Here is a 9,456-nt window from a genome sequence, read left to right as displayed (position 1 = left end):
TTTGGTTTTTCGAGACAGGGTTTCTCTGTGTAGCCCTGGCTATTCTGGAACTCACTCTGTAGGTAGACCAGCCTGGCCACGAACTCAGAAATTCACCTGCCTCTGCCTCCCAAGTGCTGGGATTAAAGGCGTATACCACCACCACCCCGTGTAAGGCATTTTCTTTAACATGGATTGATGAGGCTCAGCCCATGGTGGGTGGTGCCATTCCTGGGTTGGTGGTCCAGGTTTCTATAAGAGAGCAGGCTGGGGCTGGTGAGATGGCTCAGTGGGTAAGAGCACCGACTGCTCTTCCGAAGGTCGTGAGTTCAAATCCCAGCAACCACATGGTGGCTCACAACCATCCATAATGAGATCTGACGCCCTCTTCTGGCACGTCTGAAGTCAGCAACAGTGTACCCAAGTATAATAATAAATAAATTTTTAAAAAATTATAAAAAAAAAAAGAGAGCAGGCCGAGCAAAGCCGTGGAAGCAAGCCAGTCAGCAGTACCCCTCCTTGGCCTGTGCATCAGCTCCTGCCTCCTGGTTCCTGTTGTTTGGGTTCCTGTCCTGATTTCCTTCAGTGATGAACATGAAAGTGCAAGCCAAAGAAGCCCCTCGCAGCTTGCCTTTGGACATGGTGTTTGATCACAGCAGTAGGAACTCCAAGACATATGTCATGATGGTAGCTCAGTGGTTAAGAAAACTGGGTGCTCTCAGGGAACCCAAGCTTAAATCTTACCATCCACATGTAGCTCATAACACTGTAACTCCAGCTCCAAAGGCTACAGTGTCATCTCAAGACATTCAGGCGCTCATACACATTAAAAAAAAAAAAAATCTTAAACCAGGAAATAAAGATCAAGCTAGTAGATTTCAGTCTGGGATATGGGTGGGACTTCTAAGGTGCTGCCCCAGTTAAAGAACTCTTGACAGTTGATGGAGGGATAGTCATGGTTGGGGGTGTGAAGCTGGGAGGGAGAGTGCTGGTGAGCTCATGGAAGAGTTGGACATAGATGTTGGGGGGGTATATGAATAAGATCAAAATATATTGTATGCAGGTTTCAGAGAGGAAATTTTAAAAAAAGATTCTTATCACCTGACAACCTTGACATCCTTGAGAGTCTCATAGTTTATACTTTGTGTGTGTGTGTTAAGATTAATTTATTTTTTCCTTTGTGTGTAAGAATGCTGGATGTGCTTGTAAGGTGCCAGGAACTGAACCAGGACCCCTGCAAGAGCAGCCCGTGCTTGTAACTACTAAGCTGTCTCTTTCACCTCTCACTCATAACTAGGCTTTTAATTAATTAATTAAAAGTTTTGGAGTACAGGGCCATATGTAGTTTAGATTAGCCTCAAACTTATGACTCTTTGCCTCAGTGTCAAGTGCTTGGAGCATGTGTAGGTGTGTGTTTCTATACTTGGCTCCAAATGGGCAGATGTGGACATGAGTGTGCTCTGCTGGTTAGTTCCCTATTGCTCACAGATGGATTGACTCATCCCCAAGTCAGCAGACGGACACCATATTGGCTCTGTGGTATTTATGGTAAAAAATAGTTGTCATAACTTATTTAGACAATTCTTAAATATTGGTTATTGTTCTACTATTAAAGTGAATACAGTTATACCCACTTAGTTATTTTTCTAAAATAATTTTGTCAGGTATGTATTTTTAAGAGGTTTATATTTAATCGTGAGCATGTGAGTGCGTGTGTGCCCCAGAGTGCAGGTGCTTGTGCAGGTCAGAGGTACTGAATCCCCTGGCACTGGAGTCACAGGCAGTTTTGAGTCATCTGACATGAGTGCTAGAAATCAAACTCAGGTCCAGAAAAAGCAGTCATGCTTCTAACCCCCACCATCTCTCCAGCTATTGATAAGTGTTTTTTATTTAAGATATTTATATGCTGTGCATAGAGGCATACCCCTTTAATCCTAGCAGTTGGGAGGCCCAAGGCAGGAGGATCTCTATGAGTTGCAGGCCAGCCTGTACTACATTAGCAAGTTGTGATATTAAAGGTGGTGGCTCACGCCTTTAATCCCAGTACTAGAGAGGCAGAGGCAGGTGGATTTCTGAGTTCGAGGCCAGCCTGGTCTACAGAGTGAGTTCCAGGACAGCCAGGGCTAGACAGAGAAACCTTGTCTTGAAAAAAACAAACAAACAAACAAAACAAACAAAAAAGGTGTGAACCACTATGCCTGGCTGTTTTTTTGTTTTGTTTTGTTTTTGTTTTTGTTTTTCCTGGCTATTTTTTTTTTAAAGGTAGCTATTTAAGATTTATTTTTGACCAGAAAAATTGAGCTGAAAGTGATGACCACTCTTCTGGTTTTTCAGAGTGGAGGGACTTTCTAAGCATGAAGGCTGTAGTAGGACTGCAAAGGTACTAGATTTGACCTTAGAAACACTTAACTGACCTTGAGGAGTTAGAGCATCATAGGCTCTCACAGGAGTGAGAGGCCCGCACCTCCTGGAAAGGTGGGGGAGGCAGCTCTTTAAGAGCCGATCCCGATGCTCAGAGTCTGCTTTTAGACAAAGGGCAGGTGAGCCACTTAACTGGGGGACCCTCTCTGGTCTCTCATGCTGGGGGCAGTTCTTTGCGTCTGTCTTTTTCTCCATCTACTTAATTAGTTGTTCAGTGTTCAAAGCAAACAAACACCTACAACAAATAGAATTTTCCTAGTTTATTTACATTTCCAGTGGTAAGGTGTACTTCTCTTAGCCCTCAGAAGCAGGAACAGCAGCCACTGTGCTGAGTTTGCTCTGTTCAGCCTTAATCTGCACTAAGCACTGTTCTGTCCTTGTTACTCAGATGGTGACGTGTATTCTCTCAGCTGACTGCTGCTTCATCAGGTAAACTGACACCACAGCCTGGCAGCTGAGAGGGCTACGTGGGGGCCACACACCTTCTGACTTCTCTTCCTGCTGCTGAGCAATCAACATTTCAGGGAGATGAGGATGAGAGCCAGCAATTGATGTTAAGCCTGGTAAAATAGCATACTGATAACTCTGTATTATTTCTGTTCCACATTTTTTTTTTGGTGATTTTATGTATTTTCTGTGTGAAATCAAATATTGGCAACTGCATGGGTTGAATATCCCTTATCTAGAATGCCTAGGACCATAAGTATTTGACTTTTTTTTCTTTTGGTTTTTCGAGACAGGGTTTCTCTGTGTAGCCCTGGCTGTCCTGGAACTCACTCTGTAGACCAGGCTGGCCTCAAACTCAGAAATTTCACCTGCCTCTGCCTCCCAAGTGCTGGGATTAAAGACGTGCACCACCATTGCCCAGCTTGACTTTTTTTTTTTAAGTTGAGTTTGTACAATGAGATTTTAGGGATAAGACCCAACTCTAAACATGAATTTTTTTTTTAATGTTTCCTATACTTTTAATACATATAGCTTGAAGCTAACTTTATAATACTTTAAAATAGTTGTATACATTAAGCAAAGTCTCGTGGTATGGAATTGTGTGCACTTTGTTATCGGATTGGGATTTTGGGTTAGAGAAGCTTAATCTTGTGCGTCCTTTATAACCGTGCTATAAAGCAACAGGGATGCACGATCCTTTGTGTAGAGTGGGATGACACTCCCCCTCCTGCTCTGCACTTTGATGTAAGGCCTGTGACCTTTGGAGGGTGAGTTTTCTTGTCCCAGTGTGTGGCCTCTTCTTCCCCCTCTTCTTCTCCTCTTCCTCTTCCTCCTCCTCCTCCTCCTCCTCCTCTTCCTTCTTCTTCTGATAAGATCTCATTTTAGCCCTGGCTGACCTTGAACTTGTGATCCTCCAGCTTCCACCTCCCAAGTATGGGGTTTATAGCTCTATATCAAAAGAAGGATATACATGTTAGAAAATCAGATTTTTCAGAATTGTGTTAATTAGGAAGGTCTCACAATCTTATGCTCCTCGTCCCACTTCAAAGCAGGCTGAGGTATGCTCTCATCAGTGTATATAAATACATACATATACATATATATACATATATATATAATTACTATTTCTCAATAAAGGTAGGGTCCTACTATAGATATTGTACAACCTGCAGTTTTCAATGCTCTGTACCCTTACTTTTAGGCATTTTAAAGGACGACTTTTTCATAACTATTACACTTGTTAGTTTTACTTTAAAAATTATTTTACTTTTTATTTACATGTCTGTATGAAGTATGCAGTGTGCGTAACGGTGCTTGTGGAAGCCAGCAGATGGTAACTTACAAGCCACTGGCATATGCCTTGCAGGGGGTCTGGCAGCAAGCACTTAGCCAGGGAGGCTCCATGCCCTGTACCTTCGTTACACCTCTTGTGGTGGTTTGAGTGTGCTTGGCCCAGGGAGGGGCACTATTTGGAGGTATGTTCTTGTTGGAGAAAGTGTGTTACTGTGGGTGGCTTTGAGAGACCTTCCTCCTAGCTGCCTGGTAGTCAGTGTTCTGCTAGCAGCCCTCAGATGAAGATGTAGAACTCTCAACTCCTACTGCACCATGCCTGTCTGGACACTGCCATATTTCTGCCTTGATGATAATGGACTGAACTTCTGAACCTGTAAGCCAGCCCCAATAAAATGATGTCCTTATAAGAGTTGCCTTGGTCACGGTGTCTGCTCACAGCAGTAAAGCTCTAACTAAGACACTCTTGACTCATCATTTTCAGTGGTGATTACTACAGTGTGCTTCTTTTCTGGTAGTTTTGAAGATTTTATTTGGCTAAGTTACATTTTTCTGACTTTGCATTATTTTAGAAAGGAAAATACATTTCTTTATTCATATTCTAATCACTTAAAAATTTTTCCTTCCATCCATCCAACTATCCATTCAAATTTCTGCATCAAAAACAAAAGGTTTATGATGGCTTATTGAAGGTCAGATTGGAATTTCTCTGCTTATTTGCCTCTAGCCCACTGGTGAACACTGAACTAGCTTACCCAAGAACAGCTGGTGAGAGGAAACTAAGAGTTTCAGCCTGAGAGTTTCCCATCGGTCTGCCCAGACTGTCGGCTGTCTCGAGCTTCTTTCTTCACTCTGATGGGCCAGGCTCATGGCTAGGGCTGTGCTGGCTGTACCTGAGATAGCCACTGAGTTTGGCTCTCGGTTTTCATTGTAAATGTATGTACAGGTACATATTACTTTTCTGTTGCTGTGATAAAATATTATGGCCAAACAATTTGTAGAAGGAAGAAGAGAGAGTCCAGAGGTGTGGCCGCAGTTGATCAGAGCAAGAAGCTGAGAGATCATTTGTCCACCTACTTACAGGAAACAGAGCAAACTGGAGGAGGGCTGGGGCTGAAAACTCTGTAAGCCTGTCCCTGGTGATATGTCCTAAAAGTTCATAACCTCCCTCTACCGTGCCACCAGCCGAAGAGCAAGTGTTGCCTTACATAAGCGTGTGTGTGGGTGACAGTCCTCACTGAAACCGCCTGACCCGTGTAATGATTCTGGGGGAAGCATGCAGAGCTGCCATCCTTTGGCTTAAGAAGCAGGGTGTGACCAGTGTGGTTCTAAGTCCTAATTTTGGTAGTGTTCAAGCAATATGGAGCACTGGTGAATTAAATGCAGGGGCTTTGCTGTCCTGAGGGACACACACTCCTGCTTCCTCATTGTGTCCCGAGGCCTGGCAGGAGCAAAGCCCTTTACTCTAGGATGTGGACCAGTCGGTCCATGGGTTGTGAGTGGGCCTCAGACCTCAGAGTACTGAGCCCAGTGTGAAGGGCATCCTTTCCAGTGTGCAGACACTTGGGATAAGGTTTAGTATGTAAACTGCCGTAGTAACCCTAACCACAACTAAGAATAAAGTACTAAGTCATAATGTACTCTAATAAACTCACCAACACTGCTTTAGAAATGATTTAGTGTGCTTGTGTTTTTAGTCAAAGCCCTGTGCTAAGGACATGATGTTTAAATCCATGAAAAAAAGTCCAGCTGACAGCAAAATTGATTTTGCAGGTAGTCTTCTAAAGTAATATCTTTGAAAATATTTCGTGTGCCATGTGGTGGTAGGCAGGGGCAGGGGCAGGGGCATCTGAGTTCAAGGGCAGCCTGGTCTACAGAGTGAGTTCCAGGACAGCCAGGGCTATGCAGAGAAATCCTGTCCCGAAAAAAATCAAAAGAAAAAAAGAAAAGAAAGTATTTTGTGCAACAAAAGGAGAGTTTTGTTTTGTTGGTATTGAGGTTTGAACATGCTAGGTAAATATTCTGACCATTGACCTACATTCCTAGCTCTTCAGGTTTATTTTATTTTAGACAAAGAATTACATTACCAGTACTTGCCTACTAACTTTGAACTTCCGTATCCCAGGCCGACCTCAGGTTCACTCTGTAAGCCAAGGCAGACCTTGAACTTGTGAGCTTCCTGCTTCAGTCTTCCAGGTAGTTGTCATAGACCTGAACGTCCACAGGAACTCAAAGTGTGGTATGTGACCAAGCTTGGTTTGTACTGGAGCCTTGAAGGTGGCCATAACTGAGAAGCCATGGAATGAGTTTGAGGATTGGGCATGGGTGGGTGAGAAGTTGACTCCATAGCTGCAGAGCACCGCCTGCTAGGTCTAAGATTGCTTTATTTAATTCACCACTTGCCTTTCTCCAGCTGGGATTTGATTCTGCTTCCTAGGACTGCCAGAGGTGTTTCAAAAACACAAGCAGCACAGTTGTGTGTTTCTTCATAGAGCTCTGCCGAGAGCCCCTTATCCCTAGAGCCCGCCTGTACTGACCTCACCCTGTGTACGTTTTAGGAAGAGCCTGGGAGTGATGGACGAGTTGTTAGGTGAATGCTAATAAGATGATGGACTCCTCTAGGCCAAATTCAGTCCGCACAGGACACCCCAAGGTCAAGTTCTCAGCACAAGGAGATTTATTTACCCCAGAACAAAGGGCAGGGAATGTAAGACGAAGACAGGAGATGAGGGAGAAGGGAAAAGAACAAGGGAGAGTGAGAAGGGATATTTGCCCCAGAGGAGGGGCTACAAAGGACTGCCTCTGGATAGAGAGTGGGCAGATATGGCCCATAGGCAAATGGTGGTTAGGGGAAACCCATGTTTAGGATGAGTTGGTTCGTTTGATTGGCATGTTAAGTAAGTGAGCCAAAAAGGACTTTTTGGTTGTTGGACTTTAATACTTTGATAGCTGGACCTTGGTGGTCATCCTCAGGAGGAGGAAGTGGTCAAATAAGGGAATAGACCTTGGTGGCTAGCTTTAGGAATGTAAAGTTTAGCAAGAAAGAGGGAATGGGGGAAGGGGAAGGCCAGTCAGAGCCCTGTTTGCCGTGCTGGGGCCTGCTAGAGCCTGCTAGAGCCTGTCAGTAAGCAGATTAGAAAATAAACGTGTCCAGTCTTGACACTTAGATTAATTACGAGGTAGGAGGTAAATATTTGTTTTGCTCTTTTTGCTTTTGGCTTTCTTATTATTAGTGAAGCTTTGTTGAGTGTGTTGCTATTGGCTGTCTCCAGGTCACCATGGCAGTAGCCTGTTCTCTCACCCTCTTCCTAGCACTCTGCAGTTTAATCACTTGCATTAAAGCCTTACATATCACTAAGAAACATCATTCCATCTTCCTTTTTTTACTGTTCTTACCTCAAAGTTTGATGGGCAATATAATGTTTTTGTTTTTTGTTTGTTTCCATACAAGGGATTAAACCCATGGTCTTTGACATGCTTTACCACCAAGCTACTCCCACAGAATACCTCCTCCCTGACCCTCCCCCCCCTTTTTTTACTTTAAAAAAAAAATGAGGCAAGATCTCTCTCACCAAGCTATTTTGGCTGGCCTTAACGTCCCAGATAGGCCTGTCCTCTCTCAGTTTCCAGGTATCTGGGCTCATAGACCTGCGCCACCAGGCTGAGCCCGAGTTAGTTTTGACATTATAAATGATATTGCAACAGCATCTCTATGGCCTAGGTCATAAGTACCTCAAGCATTGATAGATATTGGCAAATCATCCTACAGAAAAGTTACAAGAAAGGACATTCCTAGTTGTACATTATCTGATACTTTGTCATGTCTTATCAAAACCAAATGAATTGAGTATGGTATGAAATACTATGTCATGTTTATTTTTATTTAGTTTTGATTTATGTATTGTGAAGTCCTCTAAGTGTATAGTTACAAGGCCTGTTATAAATGCATAGAAGTGTGGCAAATACTTTAACCCCAGGCACAAGCAGGTGAATCACATGTTTGAGGCTAGCTTGGATGTAGTGACTTCCAGGCTAGTCAGAGTTACACGATGAGACCCTGGCTTAAAAAAACAAAAACTAAAATACCTAATCAATAAATAAATACAAACTAAGTGCTTTTTAAAAAATATTTATCTACTCCATATATGTACAATTTATCTCTTGTTCACCATGTGGGTCCCCGGGATCAAACTCATACAGTCAGGCTCAGTGGCAAGCGCCTCTTCCCACTAAGCCATCCCTCCAGCCCAATCATTTATTTAAAAAAATTTTACTTTATTTTCATTTCACATCTGTGATTATTATTAAAATAAGCCTAGGACTGGAGAGATGGCTCATCAGTTAAGAGCACTGGCTGTTCTTCCAGAGGACCTACCGTTGATTCCCAGCACCCGCATGGCAGCTTACAGTTGACTATAACTCTAGTTCCAGGGGATCCAGTCTCCTCCTCTGTAGGCATAAGGCATGCACATGGTGCATGAATACAGACAAAAAAAAATCATTTATTTAATAAAATAATAAAAATAAAATAAAGAATTAGCACATTTAAAAATTAGGAAGACATATCCTTGAGCCTGCCACTATGGACATTTTTGTGTGTTTCTTTCTCTATCTTTTGCTTCCTCTGTGTAATGTTTTCTCCGCTTAAGCCATTGTCATTAAAATAAATACACATTATAGTACTACAACTAACATGCATTGATGCTGGAGGCAAGAGGAAGGGTCAGGTCCATCTGAGGGTACCTACCCTCATGGTCTAATGCGTCGACTCCTGCTTCAGTGAGTTTTCTAATAGTTGGTTGTCTTTAATGGGCATTTATCACATGTGTCACCAGCTTTGGCTTGTCTGTCATCCCTGGGACTTGCTTCATTAAATACATTTCCTTTTTCTTTTTCCTTTTTAAGATGTATTTATTTTTTTTGTTATGTATACGACCATTTTTCCTGTGTATATGACAGTGTTCCATGTGTGTATCTTGGTGCAGTGGAGGCCAGAAGAGGCACTGGAGTCACTGACTGTGCTGCCGTGTGGGAGCTAGGAACTGAACTTGCTTGGAAGAGCAACAAGTGCTGTTAAGTACTGGGTCATTTCTTTGGCACATCTTCCTTCTTTTCTTCTTTTTCACTTGGTTGGTTGGTTGGTTGGTTGTTTGGTTGGTTGGTTGGTTGGTTGGTTGGTTGGTTGGTTGGTTGCTGAGACAGAGTTTCTCACAGTGCAGCTCTGGCTGGCCTGGAACTCACAGAGATCCACTTGCTTCTGCCTCCTGCGTAGAGCCCTGGGATTTCTTTTTTTTTTTTTTTTTTTTTTTTTTTTTTTTT

General features: G+C 43.0%; 1 protein-coding gene across 3 annotated transcripts in view; it reads left to right on the top strand.

Moving 5' to 3' along the window:
* The window catches only part of Slc23a2 (solute carrier family 23 member 2), a 94,451-nt gene that overhangs the window by 16,241 nt on the left and 68,754 nt on the right, over positions 1–9,456 (top strand). The window contains exon 2 of one of the 3 annotated variants that reach the window (XM_031371973.1): positions 2,789–2,829. The exons of 1 other annotated variant lie outside the window; for it this stretch is intronic. The gene's annotated coding sequence lies outside the window, so the exon portion shown is untranslated. Of the gene's footprint in view, positions 1–2,788; positions 2,830–9,184; positions 9,210–9,456 lie in introns of those variants that run through there. One more of the 3 variants, XM_031371975.1, reaches the window with a different exon arrangement.

The sequence above is a fragment of the Mastomys coucha genome, unplaced genomic scaffold, assembly GCF_008632895.1.
Source record: "Mastomys coucha isolate ucsf_1 unplaced genomic scaffold, UCSF_Mcou_1 pScaffold15, whole genome shotgun sequence".
Taxonomy (NCBI): domain Eukaryota; kingdom Metazoa; phylum Chordata; class Mammalia; order Rodentia; family Muridae; genus Mastomys; species Mastomys coucha.
Note: the sequence above shows the minus strand (reverse complement) of the source record. Positions and strands in the feature narration are given on the sequence as shown.